Genomic DNA, 23,367 nt, shown 5'->3' on the forward strand with positions numbered 1-23,367 from the left:
GCAGACCCCCACAGTCACACTGCTAAATGACTTCCAGGAAAAGGTGGTGAGCTCCTCTGGAAGATGTGGACAGCACCACTGTGTGAGGCACCAGAACTTGTGTCAAATAACACCAGAAAACCAAAGATTGTGTGCTGAGACATGGCATAGAGTGAGGACATCCATCCCATGGGGTAGATAGGGATTGCAAGCTAGGACTCCCGTACCTTGCAGCTCTGCTCAGCAGGTTCTAGACCAAGCCTGGTGGCAGCTGAGCTCCCCATTCCTATTCTCAGCCTCTCTCCTCAACATGAATATTACCGTGGTAAAGATGGCTGCACAGCTCCTTGTGCAGTATGGATCACAAACATAGACCCAATTATCTTTATGCTGCTTTTCTGCAAGGATAAGGCAAGTTTTGCATAGGAGGCGATTTGCTGTTAGCATTTTCTCTTGGAAGAGAGAAAGTATATGAGGTTAATGCCCAAGCATACCTAACTTCAAGCACGTACCAGTGCATGTAACCACAGATTTCCCTGTTCAATGTGAGACTCAAGCTCACAGAAGACTGCTGAGCATACTTGACTTTCCTCAGGTCACCCAGAAAATCCATGGGACAGCTGGGAGCTGGACAGTGAGCTCTTCTGTCTTTACGGACATACGGACATTCTAAATACACATGAAATCCAAGACTGAAAGCCCTTTTCATGCACATGCTTTAGAAATACAATATTTTATTAATCACTTTTCATTACATGTTGATCATTCAAAAATTTCTGTGCCCTGAGGAAGATGTGCTGTGCAATGCAGCAGCAGCAAAGCACAATAAAATCACATTGATTTTTTGCGTGATTCAGGAAAGGCTGAGATGCAACATAGAAGACAGTCACTTGCATTCCCTGGTCTTGCTGTGCTACTAGACCAGTAGAGCAGACCAAAGTATAGGCAAATTGCAAGCTAAGGTTATCCCTTGAGGTGAAGACAAAGGCCAAAGCAGGGGCTTCTTCAGTAGCCATTGCCTGCCACATACGGGAACGTGGGAAATCAAGCCACATATTTGCCACAGCAAGCACATTGGAGGGCATTTGTTTCTTTGAATAAGACTGGTGCTTTGATGAATCCTGAGCCTGTTAGGCTGGTATGTAGGAAACTACTGTGCTCAAACTGCACCAACTCAATGTTGTATCATCTGTAAGTCAACAGCATAGAAATTCTCTTCAAGAAGGTTCATCACAGCCAATACGATATGAAGAACAGTGTCAGCTACCTGTCTCCTGAGATCTCACAATGTTCTCTTTCCTGCCTAAGATGTGTACACCAACACTGTCACCATGGCATCTGATGACACTCACAACACTGTGCCATCGCTTAGTCCTCTTCTATAACCAGAGCATCTGAGGCATAGAAACCCCTCAGTTCCAAGGGAATATCATGCACCAAGCTTCAACTTTAGACAGCAAATTTAAATCATAAGAGTTACATCCTTCACAAACAGGCCCTTGTCTCATTGGAAGCCAGCTCTTTGGAAAACAGAAATGCAGGTGCTTTTTGAAAAGGTTGCCATCAGTGCCTTGCTCATAGTAATGTAGAAAACGGGTCATGAAACAGCAATTTGAATCTAAAGGTGTCTGAAGGTGCAGGATACCACTTTACTCCAGGCTTCCCCTTCCTTTCTTTTCAAAATGCCTCTCTTTTCCAGCTGGTAGCATTTTCTTAAGCCCCAGTTTATGGTGACTAAGAGGTTTAATGGCTGAAAAAAAGGCCGGAGGGTCAGAAATCTCCATCTTGGTTCAGCCCTGGGTCACTGCATTGATCCCAGACTCTGAGCAAGAGCTTGACCTCTCTGAGCCATTTTATGTCCTGTAGCGAGATGCGTTGTTTATAAATATAATTGATTTTAAAGAGCTCAGAGCCTCTCAGATGAAGCCACTTATAGCAAGCAAAGTTGTTATTGCCATTCTAAAAACTGCTGAAACAAAAGCAATGCTATGAAGAGCAAGGCCCTACCTAGCAGTCTATCTAGGGTTTCTTTTTGAATACACCTGTCCAGAAAGCATACCCAAAAAATTACTAAATTTGTACCCTTCTCTGATGAATCAGGCAATACATTGAGGCTGTACTGGCAGCATAAAGTGAACATTACCCTATATCCACACAGAAAAGTGTATGTTTGTGCACAGGTGTTGTCCACATAACTGAACATAGAAATAAAAGTACATGGGTGCAGCAAGGTAAATGCATGCACAAGATTTTCACACATATGTATGCAAGATTTTCACACATATGTATGCAAAAAAAATTATTTGTTTTCATCAGTTTCACAAGCTCTGCTGAGTATGTCCTTCTGGAGGAACAGCTGAAAAATATCTTATGTATAACTATGCCACAATATGCAGGCATATAATGGAAAAGGGAAATAGGAAATTCTGTCATTAAAGAAAGAACCTCTAACAATTTGTCCAGTGAAATGAGCTGCAGTCTCCCTGGCAGCCTTTCAGAGACCAACAGAACTGGTTTAGCTGGTCAGCCATCCACACCAAACTTTAAAAACTTGTTCTGTTATTTAACTACAGTATCTAGCATGTCATCTGTAGACCAGTTCCTTTCTGATGGAGCACAAGCTGTAACAGTCCATATTTTATGCATGGTAAACCTCCTGTCTTCCTGTAAATCTATCCATCTGGTATAAATTAGTGTCTCTGTGACGGGAAACTTTGGCTCTTGTTTTTTTATTCATCACAGAAGAAAATATAAATACACTCTTTGGGAACTGGACATGGACAAAAGATAGCAATGCAGAGAAGGGAAAAGAAAAGCACAGCATTAAAACCAAGTGAGGCAGAAAACAATTTTTTTTCCCCACCATCTCACAGAGCATACAACCAGAGGCCATTTCACATCTTTATATTCTCTCAACAGCGCAACTATATATCACATACAAATCCCTGGGGACAAATTACTGGAGAGAAGCTCTATGGAGTTATATGCCTGCTTACCATGTGGGTTTTTGAGCTGCAAAAGTGACTTTTCCCAACATCACCCATCACGAGCCGTCAGATGCAGGTTTCATGGCTCGAGCCCCAGCTGGTGCCACTCTTGAGAACAGGATTCGGGCTCTGTGCATGTTACAGCACAGGCTGCAGGGCCCTGGCAGCTCATTCCCATACAGCTGAGCTATATAAAGCAGCCCTATCTTGGGCAACAAAGTAGAAAAATAAGCTTTTGCTGTCAAATGCAGTCATGCTTTTTTTTTTTTTTTTTTTTTTGGTCTTGCAGAATAGATGGTGGTAAAGTGCTAAATGATGTTTTGACAACAGTGTTAAAGGACTGCTTTAAACCAACTGTTTATTCCACAAGCTTGCTAGGCCTCGAAACAGAAAAATATACCTGCAGTTTTATTGTATTGGTAGCTTTTGGCCTCAGTCCAGCAGCCCCTGGGGAGCACTGTGTTGATACTGCTGGGCTAAGCCCTAACACTTGAGACGCACCCAGGCGCTTTACCGATAAACACAAACAAGCAGCCCACAATAATATTGATTTCTAATGCCAATGACAACATCGCTATTACTGATACAAGTGCCAGCATCAGAAGGTTGCCAGGCATCTCAGAAATAATTCATGCTGCTGACAATTTGCTAGCATTGTCACAGTCTGCCAGAGGAAATGTTTCAGGAGCCCAGAGCTGGCACAGGGGACAGGGACATGGCTCCCCCACGGTGCCTGCGCCAAGAGCTGCCAAAACTGCCGCAGTGTTTCGCGGAGGAATTAACATGTTTTTCCCTTTCAGGCAACGCAATCATCAACCCTCAGGGTCTGCCACCCAGAGAGGGAGAATGAATACCGGGCCTTGCAGAACAGCCCTCGGAAAGGCGGGCCTCGGACCAGCCTGCTCGCTGGGGGAGCGGGGCTGGCTGAGCACCCAGCAAAGCTGCAGTAAAGCAAGGGGCTGGGCTCACACATCTCACATGCAGCCCTTCATGAAACACAAGTGGGGAAAAAAAACCCTCTCACAAACACACAGGTTTCTGCAAATTGTGAAAGGCCGTCTAGGCAATTCTTTTTTCTGCAGTTTATAAAATAAGGCAGGGTCACTGACAAGTACAACAAAAGTAAAAAGGTGCATTGAAGAATGGCATTAGGTGTATGAAAACATATTTCTGTCCATATATGGCTCATGGTTTTGATTTTCTCCCCCATTGCTATCAGTAGTTACACACACATAACAAGCGCCAGTGTGAGGAAAGCTGCGTTTATTCACGCTGCTGTTTGCTGAGTTTGGTTTGTTTGTTTTGCAGTTTTTTGTCCCAGTGTCTGACAAATGACATCGCATTTGCCAAGGATTCTGGTGAGACCAGCAGCAATGCTTTCTGCAATGTCACCCAGTGTGGCTGGTAATGGTTTTAATCTCATAGACAAGCATTTAACTGCTGCAGTGCTCTTTAAATCAATGTGCTAGGTACATACATTAATATTTAATATTGAAAAGCAATATAAAAATGTGGCAATGCTGCACATAAATAAATGTATTTAATTCAATACAGTTACACCACAGCTGAATTTGGCCCGCTGTAATGACTTTTGCAATTAAAAACAGAAGCACAAATAACCCAGCTGCTGAAAGAAAGAAACAAAACAGATAGGCTGCCATGGGCAAAATACACCCAAAGATTGAAAGAATAACTGTATAAAAGGATAAGTTAAAGCCAGAAATATGTATTTTTGTGTAGACTAAGCATTTGGAAAGTACTTGTGCGATGCTATGGCACTATTTCCTTTACAGAAAGACATATATTGAAGAAGGAAAGCAGGACCCAGCCTGTGGTAAGGTGGGTGAATGTCAGCAATAATCAGGTTCACTGCAGCAAGGTACACCCAGCAGTTTTGGGGCTTTTGTTTTAATAGGCCTGCTGACCTTGGAGTATTCACAAGTGCTTGTAAACTAGCTCCGCACCATCTCCGTTGTATGAGGACAGACTGTGTGTGCACCTATTACCCACATAATGAATGTCAGAAAAGCAGAATTCAAATTCACATTGCAGCCAATTAAAACTGGACTGGAAGACATGCCAGGGGACTGTGGAACACCCACAGCTTCCCGCTAGTTACTGATGAAACCTTTCACCTGCGACCCATGCTTTCAACTCTGGACCCATGTGCAACCCCCAGCCCAAATTCCCAAAGCAACCACACTGTATGCTGAGCGTTTTCCCCATCAGACTTCACCAAGGGCTTGGACTGCAAAGTGTGGTGCTCACAGGGAGCACAGATCACAGCGTACCTGAAGCGCAAGATCGTTTCTGGGCAAAATGGTCCCAGCCCACAAATGGTTCCCATTTGCGTGGATGCTCAGCCCTGGGAGAGAAATCCTATAAAAATCCATTTGCACTGAGACAAAAACAACTCAAACAACTCAAACCTTCTAAAATGCCTTACAGTCAATGTGTTTGGAAATAAACCTCAGTGTGTCTCTAGTTTTCTCGTACCTGTTGTAACCCCTCATCAACCCCCTGCACCTGCACTTATCTTCATTTTTATGCTTAATACTTGTGAGCAGGTTCCAGTTTTGAAACAGTGAATTTCTGGAAGACAGAAAGCCTTTCCCAGACCAAGAAATCAAATATTCATATCCCACAGCTATATTGCAGTTTGCTTCCCACAAAGCTGATAACCCCTCAATGTAAGTTGCACATGCAAGCTTCCAACATTGCCCTTCCTTGCCCCATCCCCAGGCACCATGCAATATCTGCAACTGCAAACAGGTCAAATATTCCAGCTGCTCCAAAACGTTCAGAAGTTAACTCAGAAGAGGCACTGGGGTCTTTGCACTTGGTGCTGGAGCTTTTCCCTCAGAGATGCCAAAAGGTTCAGGGACTGATGAGAACAGGACTGCAAAACTGAGCAGCAGCAAACATGAACTAATCAGTGAAGACAACACAGTAAGCAGCAATCTCTTCTAAGACTGGTTTAATCAAAATGAAAGGTCTTCCCTGCTCCAGACATAACACTTGATCAAAATGGCATCGTGCATTTGGATCACATTAAGGTGAAGGAGGGAACCACTAGGGAGTAAACGTCCCTTTCCCTATGGGCATTTCATACTGGCATCTCTTCATTTACAGATATATTTTGCAATGGCCCAATCTGTGTTGCACAGGTTGCTTTTCTGAGGAGGGAAATAGCAGTGATCAAAATCAGTACAGAATCATCCAGGGAAACCAAGGTACTTACAATTTCAGATTTCATGCCCCTGCATTACGATTCAGTATTTCCCAGGAGACAGGCAAGTGGTGCCTTACCCTGTGGCACAGGAGTAGTGACGTCTCATGCTCAGTGACAGCCGCAAAAGTAAAATTTGCATATCTTTCATTAACGGCAGCCAAAAGGAATTATGTACAAATGGATAAAGGTGCCCTCAGCCTGGTGTTGGAGGCTAATATGTCATTGCTGTTTGCCTATATAATCTCCTACCTCCATAAAAGACCATCATACCCTGACATCTATATCCAGACCCAGTAAAAGTTTCTCCACGTTTTTAATGCTGGGCATTGCTCCTTGGCAGGTGATAATAGGAAGTGAAATAAAGGAGTATTAAAACCTGGGCAATGTAAAAAGGGTGGCCAGAAATAGCACTTGGGGGCTGCTGAGAAAGGAAAACAAGCAGGAGGAGGAGAGCTGCCTTTCTGCAGGTTCCTGCTGGGAGGAAGAGGGCCTTACTCATTATCTCGGAGACATCTCAATGCAAGTGTTGTTTTTACTGTCCCCCGTGAAATTTTAAAATCTCCCTTGCTCAGGAATGAGCACAGGGGTTTGGGTGGACCATGGTGGTGCCAAGGGTGGTGTCCCATCACAGGGTTTCCCATCTTTGAACCGCCCCAACTGGACCAGAGCCATTCACTGTGAGACAAGAGCAAAACCAGAAGAGATCTGGTGTCCACCCATACATACTTGTGAGGCCAAGGCTCCAGTTTACCCAGGATTCTGGGCAGGTGCTGTAGGAGGAAAGCTCTTCCTTTACCACCTGCAAAAATGTTTTCACCCCAATTCCCACACCTTTCAGCAGCACTTTTGATGTAAAAGCACGGTCTTTCTTGGTCCTGCTCTATTCTCACAACTTCCCTGCCAGTTTAAGGACCCTGATATGTGGCCTCTGATGTGGTCCCTTGCTGGAGCCACTGACAGTGACAGAAGGCCTGGGATGGGGATGGTTCGTCTGGGCTCACAAGGTCCACCATCGTGGCATGATGCTGGGGCTGGCAGAGGAAGGAGGGGGTGAATGAGACAAGAGGCTCTTGTCTCAAGGATGTCCAAAGAGTAGCTGGGGCATGAAGTTAGCACATCGCTGCAGAACCACAGGGAGAAGTTTATGCACTGGCCATATGAAAAGAAGTCACTGTTTTCCCAAACCAAAGCTTGTTTTCATAACTTTTGTGGCTCCACATTTCCATACAAATAATGTCTTCATCCTGGGCCAGCAAGGAGGCCAACTACCTAGCCTCTTTCACGGGCTTTTTCCCTGTGAGGAGCCATGGTGCCTTATCCAGGACCATCAGCCCCACATGCACTCCACTGTGTTTTGGACAAACTTTCCAGAACAGCAAGACACAAGCTTCCCACTGCAGGCAGGGATGGAGGTTTTCACCACCAAGTTTGCTGTGGTTGGTTATTGTTTCTGTCGATGCTTTCACAGATCCAAAGTTATTGTATTTTGGTCCTGTCAAGTGCAGTGACCCATATTAACCTTCTTCATGCAAATCAATCATCTACTTATTTCCCTCTGCATGTGCTGCTTTCAACAGATTGATAACAAGGACAGTTAGGCAGAAACCATATGATTAGGCCTTCACCTCAGAGGGCACTGTTGTATCTGGCCCACTTTTCCTCCCTTTGTTCTTAAGCACTGCCTTTTTCAAGGATAAAGAAAAAGGAAAGGAGAGGCAGGGGAAAATACTGTCTTCCTGAAATCTAGCCCATTACAGAGTTTTTATGCTTAGGCTTAGCCATAGAAGTAATTTCTGGTACTCACACACAAGGCTACAGTCACAGATAATTGCTTGATTTAGGCTCGGCTACTACATCTTAACGATCCCCCAAACTGTGAAGTGCTGTGGGGCCGCGGTGCCTGTCATCTGTTAGCTGGACATGCTTGAACACACACACTTTGTGAGTGTCATATTTTAAATACGCCTTTGTCTCCAGAAAAGGAAAAAAATTGCCTGACATGGCAACAAAGCCTCAGAAAGAAATTTTTTGGAGGCAAAAGTGTCAGAGGGCAGGGGGAAGGTTAATGAAATGTATGAGGCAACAGAAAGAATTTTGTACTTTTCTTCAGCGATAGCTGGTCATTTGCACTGAAGTGAGTGAAAAAATTCAAAATGAATAAAGCATTAGATACCAGACATTAAGTCAGAATTACAGTGCTGGAGCAGTTGTCTGGAGAATGAAATATAATACAAGTTAACCATCTGATTGCTATCCGGGCAAAGCACTGGCTCCTCATGAGATTTCTCTCTGCAGCACTGCCCCTTTCATTCATAGGTTGCCTAATTCAGCAGTTTTATCAATGGGGGAACAGTCTCATACTCTCATTGTTGTTATTTTAATGCACAGACTTGCATGTCTCTGGCAAAGGTGTGGGGAACAAAGAAAGCACGTCTATCACTGCATAACCAGGCATGATGCCTTCACACCAGCATGGGTGATGCCCTGGTGGCCCTTCTTGCTGCTCGTGGGTTGTGTCTCCAGTAGCACCTACAGATCCCAAGGGCAGGTGCTGGCCAAGGAACAACATTGGCACTAAATGTTCGGGGATGGGTCAGGATGAGCTGCTGATCTCAGGTACAGGTCTCAGGTACAGGAGCTGCTGCCTCCCCAACATGGGCAATGCAAGACATCTCTTCTCTTGAGAGCCACAAAACTGGTGAGGGGTCTAGAGCACAGGTCCTATGAGGAGCAGCTGAGGGAACTGGGGTTGTTTAGTCTGGAGAAGAGGAGGCTGAGGGGAGACCTTATTGCCCTCTACAACTACCTGAAAGGAGGCTGTAGCGAAGTGGGAGTCGGCCTCTTGTCCCTGGTAACAGATGATAGGACAAGGGGGAATGGTCTGAAGTTGCGCCAGGGCAGGTTTAGGCTAGACATTAGGAAAAATTTCTTCACCGAAAGGGTTGTCAGGCTCTGGAATGGGCTGCCCAGGGAGGTCATTGAGTCCCCATCCCTGGAGGTATTTAAAAGAAGGATAGATGAGGTGCTTAGGGACATGGTTTAGTGGTGGGATGGCAGGGTTAGGTTAACGGTTGGACTTGATGATCTTAAAGGTCTTTTCCAACCAAAGTGATTCTATGATTCTCTGATTATATTCTCCTGCAGCTCATTGCTGGAGCTCATCCGCCATGGGTCTGTGCATGCACAGCCCAGATCCCACAGCCAGGCACAGCCAAACATGTCCAGCAGGTTTGAAGTGGGGCATGCATTTAAGCACTTCACCAAACCGAGACCCACACGCCCATAGTAAATGTGGTCCCTTTACAGCCTGCACCTCATCACAGCAGCGCATCTGATCCCATATACTGCAAACCATTTCACTTACAGATTTACTCTAAAATGAGAGGTGAGAGCTTATGCTTTCCTTGAGGGCAAGGAAGATACTGAAAAATTAAATATATACCTCACTAACACAGAAGAATTTAGAAATACGAAGCCATGTTTGATGGGAATATGTAATGGTTTGACACCTGTAACTGAAGTTTTATCATACCAGGAAAACAAAAGAAAGAAGAACACCTTCAGGCTGGAAATACCTAAATCATACAGCTAAGTGGTTCACAAATACCACCTTTCTTTAATGTTGTCAACAAGAAGTCCAGGACTCGTCTAAAATATGTTATTCAGAAATAACTGATGAAGTAATTTCTGCAAATCATATTTATTCTCACAAAGAGTTTGTAACAACTGTTTGGCATTCAAAATTGTTTTGCTTTGTTTCATCTGGCTAATGAGCCCAAATAATTGCTTTGGTCATGGCAAGTTTTAGACTCAAATTGCTGGAGTGTATTCATTCGTCTAATAATTTCAAAACCAGTTTCCCAGCGCTGTTGCAATACATTGGCATAATCCCTGCACATCTGCAGAGCGTAATCTCCATTTTCAGAGCTGAACAGTGCTGCTTAGGACCACCAGGGAGAAGCCACGGCAGCCTGTCTCCAAGCCCCACAGCCTGGCTGCCGCTGCCCCCCACCCCGAGGACCTCCCCTTGATGGACCAGTGGGACTGCTGGAGCTGGGCAGAGGGAAGCTGGTGTCACCAGTCCAACGCCTGAGGGGTTGTGTGTTGCCCAGCTGATCCCCTGAGCAGAGACCCCAAAGCCCATCAGACAGTCACAGGATGGGGTGGGTGTAACACACACTCCTGCTCTGTGTCCAGCTACCACCAAAGAACAGGGAAGCCTGAAGCGCAGATGCTCAGCTCAGAGGACACTTGCCAGACCCACGGTTTGCGACTGTAGGTGTCTTGGGGTGAGGCTGAGAAACAGCGAGCCACTGCTCGGATCTACCTGGCCTCAGGTTATCAGAGGGCCAAATACAAAGCAGGATCATCCACAAGAGAGACCCAAACATGCCAGTAACACACAGACTCTAATACTTCTGCAAGTAGCTTGGGCAGCAATTTCATTCTGTATGTTTTATTTAAGATCATGATGAAAAACCCAGGAAAAATAACAGAAAAAAAGTGATGGGTCATGATAAAGAACCAAAGGAAGGCTAAAAAGAAAGCAAGGTAAGATTTTCTGCTTATTCCCCCATACGCTTACAGGAAGAATGGCATGCTTTAAATTGTGAAACCACTTCTTAAGCACAGTTTAACTCATGAAACTCATTATGCAGCTTAAGTTTAAAAAGATGAATATTTTCATTATGCAGCCTTCTTTAGAACAGCTTTGAAAATTACTGGAAAAAAGCATTATCCGGGAGCTACATGTTCCTCCACCATTAAAGGAAGAAGCTTTGCAGGATCCAAACCAGTAACTGAACCGCATTGTGAACAAAGATAAAAACTACAGTACAGTAAAACATTTAATTTAAAGAGCCGTGAGTTTTGGCAATGTTGTAAGCTTTCATTATTCAGGGCACACACCAACTTCCCATCAAATGGGATTATAAATAAACTTCTGGACTGGTTAATTTATGATTGCCCATTTCAGAACCTTTTCATCTGTGTCTCAAGGCTTCTTCAATCATTGCTGAATACTGGATTAGATTGACAACTCATCCACTATGGCAATTCCCAGGCTCCTATTCCAAGCAAGTGCATTAAAAAGGAATGCAAATCCAGCTTAGATTCTGCTTAAAGAAACTGGTTTTTTTGGAGATATTTCACTGGTTCATATTAGTAATCATATATTCAGCCAATAAATTATTATTCTTTTGTCCTGAAAGCTTGTCCATCCCAACATGTGGTTCCCTAACAAAGAGGTTATTTTCAAGATATTAGTCAACACTGAAACTTCCATTTCAACTGAAGCTATTTTAGTAGCTTAACTAGGTAATCATACAGTAACTCATGTTATTATCAATGTAGTTGTTACTAAATGCTTGCCTTGGCCATGCGAATGACAGGGAATGTGTGAGACCACCCATTGTGCTTCAGTCTTCAGTTCTGCAGGAATTTGAAAAATGTGCAATAAAAAAATCACACATTCTTTGAAACTTAAGAATTTAACACTGAACCCATGAAATCCTACTGGCAAAAGTGGATAATGATCAGATTAGTTCACGCAGAACAGAATGCCTGTATTAATGTACCCAATCACACAGAGATGTTCAGGCTGAATATATAGTCCTCTGCATAAAGCCTTCTTAGACAATTCCCAGTGCTTCATTCAATACTTCTACCATACAAAGCATTAATTAGTGTTCTTGCATATGTCAAATATTTAGAAGACCTTTTAACTTTTGCAGAATGCTATTTCTGTACAGGCATAATTTTCACAGAAAATATTGCTTACTTATTTTACTACATGCTTAGCATAGTTGGTTTTAAATTTCACAGAATAAAGCACCAGAAAAGTCCATTTGAAGGCATTAATGTTACATTTAAAACATAAAATTTCTCTCAGTTCATATCCATCTTGGCCTGAAGTATTTATAGATAATTTTTAAAAAACCTAAAGCTTTATTTTCAGTTTCTGTTCTTGAACTGGTAGTACATATTTCAAGCCATTCAGCTCCTCTTTATTCATGAAGGCAACTCCTCCATAGTTGTCATTTTTTCCCCCATTAGTGCTGTGGTGCAGAAGTTGTGCTGTTTTGGACAATGAGCCATGTACAGTTGTGATACCAAGCATTACCCAGCTGCAGTGCTGGTCCTTCTGGTGCTGGGATCCACAAGACCTTTGCTGTTTATCTGCCCTGGGGAGGTTCCAGCTTCCATCATGCTGCAATAACGGGGAAAACACAGCAACAGGGATTGCTGGGGTGAGACCCCCAAAACAATTAAAGGGTGTTGGAGGAGGGGGGAGAGAGGGGACATTATTTGAGGAAATTAATGAAGTATCTGCACTGCATTTTATTATTTGCCACATATCTGTTGTAACTGTCTTTACAATGTGGTCATCAAGAGTTTAAACCTCTGCTCTGATTGCATGAAGTTGTGCCTTCATTACAAGTTCATTTTGTGTGATGTCCACACAGGGGATCCTGAAAGGAAGATTGTTTTCTACAGCAGCACTGACAACTGTTACGTTTGGAGATGGATCTATTTGCCATCAGCTGACAAACGGTCACTTTGAAGGGTGCTAGTGGCAATCCCTAAGCTTCAGTTGGCAAATGAGTCCTCCCTTATCTTGAGTGTTTGTCTCCTATTTATTGGATTTATTTCTTAGGATGAAAACTCTTCACAGATAAGAAATTGATTCCCAGAGCAGAGCTAAATTGCACATCGGAAATGAAAAATTCATGCTTAAAATTTTGGCTATTAAAACCTCTGCATTTGCACCTGTGATGCTCATAATGAAAAGGTATGCAGAGAAGACGACTTCTGGGATGGGTCATTGCTGGCAATGTGAGTACCAGGGGCTTGTGGATGTGGGAATTCAGTTGAAATGTCTCAGAGAGAAAGGTGCCAGGCAGGGCTGTGGACACGGCTGCAGCTAGCTGCTTCCAGCAGGCTCGCAAGCTTTTGGGGAGAGACCTTCCCAGAGGCGAGTGCAAATATTTGCCCAGGTGCAGCAGCCTGACAGCAGAAGAGAGCTGGAGCCGGGGGAACGGGGACACCACACACACGCGGGACGTGGTGTCCAATTTATGTGGAGGTCTCTGGTGAGGTTCAGCCAAAGATGGTGCCAGGGTCACAAGTAACTGATGGCATACTTTCTACAGAAATAACATCAATCTCCAAAAAAAACCCCCCAACATCTGAAAAGTATTTTCCAAATAGTTCCTGCTTGCCTGAAATAAAACCCTGAGGATTAATCTATATAATTCCACCTTTTGGCAGCTCAGGCTAGTTACACCCCATACATTTATCCTGAACTAAATACTGCTTGCATTAAGCCAGTATTAGTCCGGTATGCTGGATGTAAAGAGCAGACAGAGTAAGAATGACCTAAGGTTAAACGTAAGTTCTATTTATATAATTTCAAGTGATCAAGCTAATCTGCATGTACATCTCAAGTGCAACAATCACTAATACGTCATAGTAGTTCAAACCAGCCCCTTTAAAGGAGATATTACATTTCCTTGAGGGAGCACAGAAGTGATTCTGCACAGATCTATGGAGATAATAAATGCTGTAAGTCTTTACTGTAACTTGTCAACTATAAGGCACCACGCAAATGGAGCCGATCATAAAAGACATTCCAGCCCAGCTTCTAGCAAAGCTTGTGAATGGGTTCTTGCTAAGAAATGTGAAAATGCAGAAGATAGCAAAGTGACTAAAGCAGAAAGAGTGGATTATAATAGTCATTGCCATATAGTACTCCCTCTTCCAGCTGGGGATGAAACTGGAGACTTGTCTCGGGTGTGCATAATTGTCCCTATAGGCACAGTTGTCTGAAAACCTGGAAATAACCAATTTTTTTTTCCTAGCTGTTTCTTATTACAGAATTAAAAAATAAATAATCCAAGGGGGTTTTTTTGAGACAGGAGAACTGCATTATGAACTTTTATATCTGCAAAAAGTGTCCTACAGCCAAACAGTTTGAACTTTGAGAACATACTATCTTTTGCGGATGATTTTGGAACATAGCTTCAAGAAACAATTTCCATTTACAGATTAATAGCAAAGTGGAGTGAAAGTTGCTTCTAGGTAATTGTTGAGTTCAGATTCTAAATTATGCTGCAAAATACATTATAGGTTGTCATAGTTTGAACCTAAAAACTATAACAAGTTCTGAATCACTGAATTATAAAAAATTCATTCTGTCAAATGTGAACATGCACAAATACCAAAGCATCCTCTCACAGGACAATCATACCTATATCCTGCTGTTGAAAAGCTAAACATACTTATCATCTATTATAATTACTTCTTAATATCAGGTCAACCAGAACAGTCTGATCTTACATGCACTAACATATACAAACAATTAATTCCTTGAAGAAAAATTTGGAGCCCAGAGTTTGTGCTAGCAAACTAGACAGTTTGTTCTACAGTCAAGAAAGCATTTGTCTGGAAGCACTTTATAGTCAAGCAGGGAATTGGAAAGTCATTTCATTCCGTCATATGTTCTACCTCAGGCCTGACTACAGACTACAAAACTGAATTAGCAACTGAAACAGGCTAATCTTTCTCTATTCTCTCTTATTCTTTATTTTGCAGAAAATCATGCTGGCAATTCAACGTCTCAGGCTTGTCAGCAGGCTAGGTAGCATTTGTTTATATCAATAATATTGTAGGCTGAGAAACACCGTAGTGTTTGTGCATGTGACTTTTAAGATCTTTGTACCATTTGTACTCCATCAAAGTACGATTTTAACTAATAATCTGAAAATTACGACGACTGAACTTTCATTTCAGACAGCAGAAAGTATGCTTTGGTAAGGTGTACTTTGGAACAGACAGCAAGGAAGAATTAAGAATGCACCTTAGAACCAATGATATATATAAAATATATGCACTCATCCCACCACTCTCAACCTGGTGGGGGCTGTCTGACAGAACCATCGTCTTCTTTGGTCCTGTATCACCTGCCTTATTCACACATATTCAGACATAATCTGAATTCAGTCAGTCCACAGTAGGAACATGAAATCCCCTCTCCAAAGTGAAGGGGTTGGGCCATGATCCCTTTCCTTCCCTCAGAATCATCAGGTACCTCTTTTCTGTGGCTGGGGTATGTGGCCTTTCCTCCCCAAGGGGGACTGCAACCCCAGAGGCTCCACCAGCAGCAAGATCCCTTGGCTGTGAATGCTTTCCATTTCTCTTCCCCCATTATCACCCTGCTGGGAGGCCTGGGATAGCTGGGATACCTGCAAACTGTTGTCTCAGAGCATCTCTAGGCCTGTACAAACCTTTACTGCATCAGTTATGCTCAGGTGGCATGTTCTCACTTCCCTCCTAAACCCTGTGGAATAAATACCTCCCTTTGAAACAGAAGATGCTGCACTTAGTTGCACAGCCACAGCAGTTGAAGACACTGTACTGGGCAGTGTGACTGGGTCCCAAGAACTAGAACTGATAGAAAATATTGCTCTGTGTTTACCCCAAAGAGAACTCAATAGACTCTAACTTACAGCTGTGAATCTGGCTTGTGGACTTTGGGCTGGTCAGCCAGTGCCTCGATCTCTCTCCCAGGTAGGAGAACCAGTAAGACCTTACCCTCTGCAAACATTACTTCTTGAGTGTTTCCACAGATTTTGCTTCAACTGTTATTTTTCCAAATGCAGAACCATGCACTCATGGTAAAAATCTGGCAGAAGTTTGCAAGAAAATATTGCATTCCATATCTGCTGTGCAGGACATGAAGTGCTCTGCTCTTTCTGATACAACACTGCTTGTTGCCCGTAGGCATAGTTCATTCATTTATGAATTTTATAGACATTGGGACACTTTCCTATGCAAACCTTATTATGACAGGCTTTTTTCCCCCACCTCCCATGAGGTTGCTCCCAGTGGGCCAGCAGTGATGCTTGCTGCCACAGCGATCACAGGCACAGTCACTCATCTTTTTCCCAGACTGAATTTTCAAAATATGTCCCCGAAGGGGATGTCTTGGAATAGCTTAGTCAGAATTGATTTAGCGACTCACTTTTTTACCCTGGAACACAGAGAACTTGAGTCAGCAAGTCTTCAATGACCATGTTCCTACAGACTTCTTTGCTTAAAGAAAAGTCATGGACAGTACTATGTTTGAGAGAGTTACTTAATCGTGACATTAGAACATCTCCCCTCATTTATCAGCAAACTGCTTGGCAAAGACCACAGCTGATGTAGCAGTTACCTTATTTGCTTTCTCTAAAGTTAAAGCAGAAATTTAGGCCTTCCTTTTCTGCTTTAGATGTAACGGCATTTTGGAAAAGATGATCCTTCCCTGGCAGAAGCACAGTGTATCAATACATCAATTTGTTTTCCTCAGAGGTTTTTGTTACATCTAATTGAAAATTGAATTTTTACAGATAAAATATCTTTCTGGAGCAAGGGGAGGAGGGCTTTTGATGTTGGAGGCTTTTCTCCTCTATTGTTATTCCCCACAACCCAGTCATCAGAAGCTCACCGTAGCCAAATCCAAACACTGCAGCCAAGCACAAGCTGTTCTTTTGTTGCTGCTGTGCCTTGTGTATTCTGAGTTGCACTACTGCCTGGCACCGCGCTGCATATGCCCACATGGCTGCTGCCAGCGCCTGAGTCACTGGGAAATTAAAAGCAAAACTGTGACTCAGCAAAATGCCAATCAAACCGGAAAAGAATATAATATGCAACACAAAGGGTAAACCTCAAGTAACTCAAAGCCCGAAGAACAATAAACACCAAAGAAAACCACCACTGTTCTACAGAAGGACATTCTTCATTAAAATGGCATCATCCATCAACAGCTGTTACAGCAGTTAAAATAAAAACACATCAATATCTCAAATGCTACCGTTCCTTTCTTTCTTCCTGCATGCACAACAAGCTTAAAATAGGTAGCTGTATTAGTGCTTTATTTTTTCTATGTATCATTTCTGCCAGCCCAAGATTTCTCTCTAAAAGCTTCCTAATGCTTCAGCTGAGCCTGTCTTTTGTCAGCCTCTGAAATTCCCAGCATGGAGACTGCAGCTCTTTCCTGATTTCAGGTGGCTTCCAGGGTAGCGAGAGATTTTTAACCTTCCCCTTCTCTGGTCACCTTGGCAAAGCGGGAGAGACACAAGGAGAGAGGGGACTTGCACAGAGCCTGTAGGTTATCCTTCCTCTTGCAGGTTGGTTAAGGAACCCCTGAGCCCATAGTGAGCCTTGGAGGGAGGAAAGTGGAAACATTAATGATTGCATTAGCTGGTGAACTTCATTTCTGAGGACCCTGCAGAAGCCAAAAGGGTTTCCACATGCACCAGGAGGGTGCCTGGCCAGACCAGGCTGGCGTTCCCATCCATCAGCTTCTTCCCTAGCTTCCTCTTACCGAAAGCAGTACAGACCTCAGCCCACACAGCAAAACATGCAGACTTACTCCCATGCACTATCTAATTAGTCTCAGTGGAGAGCAAATCTCAAAATGTCAGTTCCTGTAAGCCATGCTGACCTATACCATCTGAGGATCTGCTTTCTAAAGGCTCTCAAGGGGACATTAATTGGATTTGAGTGTGACATTCCCCATCACAGCTGCCTGTTCAAGGAGAGCTCTAGTGTAAGGGGTGAATGGGGAAGTTAGTGCAAAGTTGAAAACGCTCAGTGCTTCCATGTCTAAACATTACGGTTTAGGATATTTCTATTTCAGTAGCACCCAAGTCGGGAACGCAGGGCCCACTGCAAGACACTGTTGTTACCCACCCAGGTACAGAGCTGTCTGTAACACTGGCCACACAACTCTTGCTTTTGCTCACTGTCTTTTGGGCTATTATTTTTTGCTTAGAGTTTTGAGTAATGAACTGTGAGATGAGAGAAACCCCCTACTCTATCCAGAAAGAGCAAAAGAAAGCAAAAGCATGAGGAAAGCATTTACAGGATCGTTCCTTTATTTTTTGACACACGTTTTCAGAATGAGAGTCTCATTTCAAACCTCCTCCACGCCACATCTCAGTGACATCTAACTTCCACCAGCCTCTGTTTCACATTACCAGTGACCATGGCCAGATGTCCAAGCCAACAGCAATCACTGAAAGCCACGGCTGGGCTCCAGTCCCTGCTACCCAGCTGAGCCTCTTTGGATTACAGCTCTTCAGAGTTTGCCAGTCTGTCGCACTTTGCCACTGCCCATAGGCAGAACCACCGTGTCCTTTTGGACCGTGCTCAGAAGCATTAAAAAAGGTCTTGGCTGCTGTTGTCCTCTTATAAAGCATACTTCTTGCCAGGAGCTGGTGCAGGCAATGATACATTTACTGTATCATCTCTCACATTTCCAGCTGCTGACCAGTGCCAAGAGTTTCTCTACAGCTTCTCCAAAACACAGGCACAGGCTGAGCTGTCCCTGCATCTCTTTCTGTTCATCATCCACCCTGACGGGAAGAGGGAAAAGAAACCTGCCCCCCTCCCTACCTCTGCACTAGGTCGCCGTCTGCCTCAAGCTCAGCAACAGCAGGGTGTCACTCAGCTGCTTCTTGGTGTGCCCACAGCATGAATGTTGTTTTACAATGGGAGATGGACATTAAATCAAAGAGCCTGAATCCAGAGCTGAATCCCTCCAAGTCCATGGTGCATGCTGGTCTGGGGGCTTTTTCCCGTGGTACCAGCAAGGCTGAGGGTGCTTTTCTGCAAGTTGAAGTTACAAAGGTTGGCAAGGCCCATCCTGCTTCCAAAATCAGATAGCTTCTCCTCCTTGACCTGAGAATTGAAGGAGACAATGCTATTTTTTAAAAGAGAGGGAGGGAGAGAGAGAGAAGGGACTTCAGTGCCCAAGGCAACAGAGCTAAAGCAGATGGTGAGATCTGCTTGGCGGGGGGGGAGAAAACCACAAGGATTATAACAGCAAACCATGAGCCCTGACTACTATCAAATAACTACTGAAGCAGAAGGTTCAGCCTAAAATCAAGCGACATACTGACCAAGGGTGAAGCTTATAAAAGCAATGCTTTGTCGATGCTTCCGTAAGGAACACAGGCAGAGAAACCATCAGGAAAGAAAAGAGGTGGCTGGGTAGTTTCGAAGGGCTACATTTAAAAGGATTTTTGGTGTCAGCTTCCAAAAACCAGTTTAAAAAACCAGAGACCTATTACCTCACCAGCTTGTGGGAAATTAGCCTGGATAATGTCCATTTATGCTAATACATGCACAAATCCCCTTGTGAAATACAGAATGCCCACCCAAAACCACCTGGACACCCCAGCAGGGGAGCAGCAGCAGCAGATGCTTTTCTCTTTAAGACCTGAAGGCTCAGAGTATTAGCAGCTAAGATTTGCCTGAGCTCCATTTAAATAAACAGTTAGGGTGATTTTTACGGGAATCATGCCCTCTGTTGACGCAGGTGAAACACTCCATCGAGATGCTGCTGCTGCTAGCTGAGGCTGCTTTAGTAGGACATGTTCTTACTTAGGAAAGGCTTGTTTTTATTTGTTTGGTTTGTTTTTTGACAATACTTTTCCGGGAAGTCCATAACAGACATCTCCTGACTTCCCACTCTGGGATGAGTGTGAGAAGAGCCGGGCCATGTGTTCACCTTCCTCTGGTGTCCATGAACCTGAGAGAAGAAAAGCAGTCTTGAGCGAGCAGGAACAGACAAGGCCATGCACTGGTGTGTGTGTGAGTTGCTCCATTTGCAGGGTTTCAGCATGCGAATTAAAAAACAAAGTGGAAATGAGAAGAATAACAACAAATTAAATTAGATTTATACAATAAATTAAAACCTCACAAAGTATCTGGATTTCTTCATTGTTCCTTCAGACATTTGTGCTTTCCAAATCATGCTTCTAACAAATATTTTCTCTCAAAAGAAATCAGAGGAGGCAATGAAACTGTACTTGTCTTACCAAATGAAAAATGCCATATTCGATATACAGAACATGCCAGTATGACGATACAGAATACCTGTGACTTGTCCCTTAAGTAGTGTTCTTTAAGCAAGGCTCTCTAAGCAGGCATGTCATCTCCCGGGTTTTTTTTCACTCCTCTAACCAGGAGTGGAAGACTCTGGCTTGCCTCAGCCCAGGTGCACTATCACAGCACTGGGGCAGCCCCTCCAAGCACTCTTTTTGGCTTTCTGCCCTGTAGCCTTTTCTATTCAGACCTGAGTGTTGTGTTCATTAGGGAGATTTCTAGTGGCATTCATCCCAAGCCTTTCTAAAGTGTCACTGCTTAGTGCTAACCTCCTCTTTACTGACTTTTTTTTTGATCCATTTATTCTACTTACCTTCACACCACCATTTTCTTTTTCCCATTTGTCACACTTGCTGTAGCTGTAAGCCACCCTTCCCAGCAATCAGCCATAGATGTGTTATTTAATATCCTCTGATAAGGGTGGTTTTGATTTTTATTTAAAAAAAAAAATATTGCAGGCACTGATTTCAAATCTTGGTGCAATTCTTGGATTTGAGTTTCAAGCAGATAGATTGCAGGTTATGTGCATAGACACACGTTTGCATGGATAACATCTGGGGAGTTCTGTAAAAGCTTGCTGTTTCCATTTCAGAAGTGAGTAGGATACTCATTATCAGAGATTGAGACATAAAACTTGGGAAAAAGCTAACGTGGTTCAGACTTACAAACTTTAAAGCCAAGGACTCTGGCATCTGCCCAATAACAATACTGGCTGATGCTCAACAGAAAGGGAAAAGTCTCGTAAGAATCCAAGAAACTATGGAAATTTTAATTAAATGCTGAAATTAAGATTCTAAGTGGATGAATTTAGCCTGACCCCTTGTTGGCATTGCTGCCTGTGCCTAGCAAGCGACACAGCCATCTGTCAAGAAGCAACACTGGCTTTCCCAAGCCTCACCATTTCTCCATAGGGAGATAATATTCACCATCTAATGGGCACAGCAGGAGGCTAGCAGGGGAGGCTAGCACCGTCACTTCTTTCTTCTTACCCACCTTGTCCTGGAGTGGCTGGGGCTGCTGCCACCTAGCCTGGGGACAAGTCCTGCTCATCCTGCTCAGGGAAGAGACACCAGCCTTGACTGACATGAACGGAGTTGCCAGGCTGGGATCATATTCCTGCAGATTTACCATAGCTCAAAGGGAAAATGAATACTGATTCCCAACCCTTGGAGACTGCAATACACACGTATTTATGCCAGATCACTGCGTTGCAGACAGAAGTGTACACTGCAATGACAGCTTCATTTGGCACATATAATGAAATCTAAATGAAAAAAGGATCCTAGCAGGTCATCAATGCAATGGGAGACTGCAGTGCCACTGGCAGCCCCACTGGGAAGGGACTGTCTCTCCCAAACTACATGCAGTATCACAGGTGCTTTCAGAAGTGGCACAGGAGCATGGTAGTAAGGGGTTTGCTCACAGGAGACAATAATAGATGCACAATTCACTGGTTTCTTGCTCAGATTATCAAGGATGTGTATCTTTTATATAAAAAAGATACAATCTAATTATATATTCACCATCAATTGTTATTGCAGAGCTCGCTTATATTTGTTTAGTATAGATAATTACAATATATCATGCTACATTGTGCACCACTAAACATAACATTGTATTCATCTCACAAATACACATACTGCTTTATTTACAAGAGTTTGAAATGAGAATAATATTTAGGGAGAGGGTGTGCTAGAGACAAAACAGGCTTCTCTTAAGCCTTTGCCTGAGAGGAGTCTGATCGAACTTGCTTTCCCATATTCTGCAATACCCGGCTGGTTTCTTTTCAACTCTGAATAGTAAGATCACCTCTGGGAATCTAAAGATCTCATAGAATAATTTGTCATAACTTATCAACTTACTCCATAGACAAATTTATTAGTCTCATAGATTGGAAGAAAAGCCTGGAGGTCTCTAATCTGCTCCCCTGTGCAAAACAGAGTTATTACCAAAATTAGACAAGGTTGTTCATGGCCTCACCCAGTCAGGTTTTGTATATCTCTAAGACAGACATTCCACAGCATCCCTCAAGAACCTGTTTCAGTCTATTGACTGTCATGATGAGGAACTCTTCCCTAATATCTGCTCAGAATTTCCCTTGGTGCAAATCGTGACCTTTTACCTTTATATCTTGCAAAAGACTTTGGCTCCATCTCCTCGTAACCCCCCATTAGGTACCTGGAAACAACAACTAAGTCCCCCTTCAGGCTTTTTACCTCCCAGATAACTTGGTTCCCTCAGTATCACCACCCAGGAGAAGCAAATTCGGATGTGTTACCGTTACCCCACCCCTTGCCCCTTGCAAAGGGCTCACTGAGGTGAAGTGCTTGCTGAGGTGAGAGTTCACCTAAATCTGCATTTTCAACCCCAACTTCTGATTACTGCTGACTTTCAGGAATTTTGATTTTAAATGTCAACTGTTTTCCTCTGTAGTCACAATTCTTATCCTGGCCCCATAGCAGGAGCAGCAAAACAGGCAGTGCACAAAACACAGTGATTTGTGCTGCTTCCAGCTCAGCCAGACCCAGGAAACAGTTTTTCTGGGGACAGGACCACCTTGTGAGGCTGCCAGGCCAAGGAGATGTGGTTGCGGATAGAAAAACAGGACTCTTCCATGCTCTGGGTTTTTTCAGCACAGATTGTGCTTTTTATACACCAGTACTGAGAAAAAGCCTAAGCATTTAATTTATACGCCTTTTGGAGAAAGGATTACCTTTCTTGTATTTTTCACATAATACCAAGCAGGCTGTCACATCTTAAACAAGGGATTCATAAAGAGGTAGTTGTATTACTAGACACACATGAAAAAAAAACCCCTCATCTTGCACTCAGAGGCATCAATGGCTCAGCACCCTCCTCAAAAGAAAACCTGCTAATTTTAACATTGGGTTATGAGCATGGGCCTCTTCCCACATTTAACTCAGAACAGATAAGGCTTTTCTGCATCAGCTGTGTATGCTGCTGCCTGTGTTGTAAATGCTATGGGGATCAGACTCCTCCTGCTTTTTTAGATATCTCCACTGTGATTCCTTAAAAAAAAAAAAAAAGTAAAAAACAAATACCTAGCAGTATTACCAATGGTCATCATTTTCAAGAGGAGATAAGAAAGCTGACTAAACCACTTTTGGGGCAGTTATTATCTAAAGCCTTTCTGTTTGCATTCCCTGTGCCCTTTGCTGATCACGTAAGTGGGCAAGCTCATTGAAAATCACGGGGTGCAGGGAGCCTCGGCCCCCC

Source organism: Egretta garzetta, unplaced genomic scaffold, assembly GCF_000687185.1.
Source record: "Egretta garzetta isolate BGI_Z169 unplaced genomic scaffold, ASM68718v1 scaffold886, whole genome shotgun sequence".
Taxonomy (NCBI): Eukaryota; Metazoa; Chordata; class Aves; order Pelecaniformes; family Ardeidae; genus Egretta; species Egretta garzetta.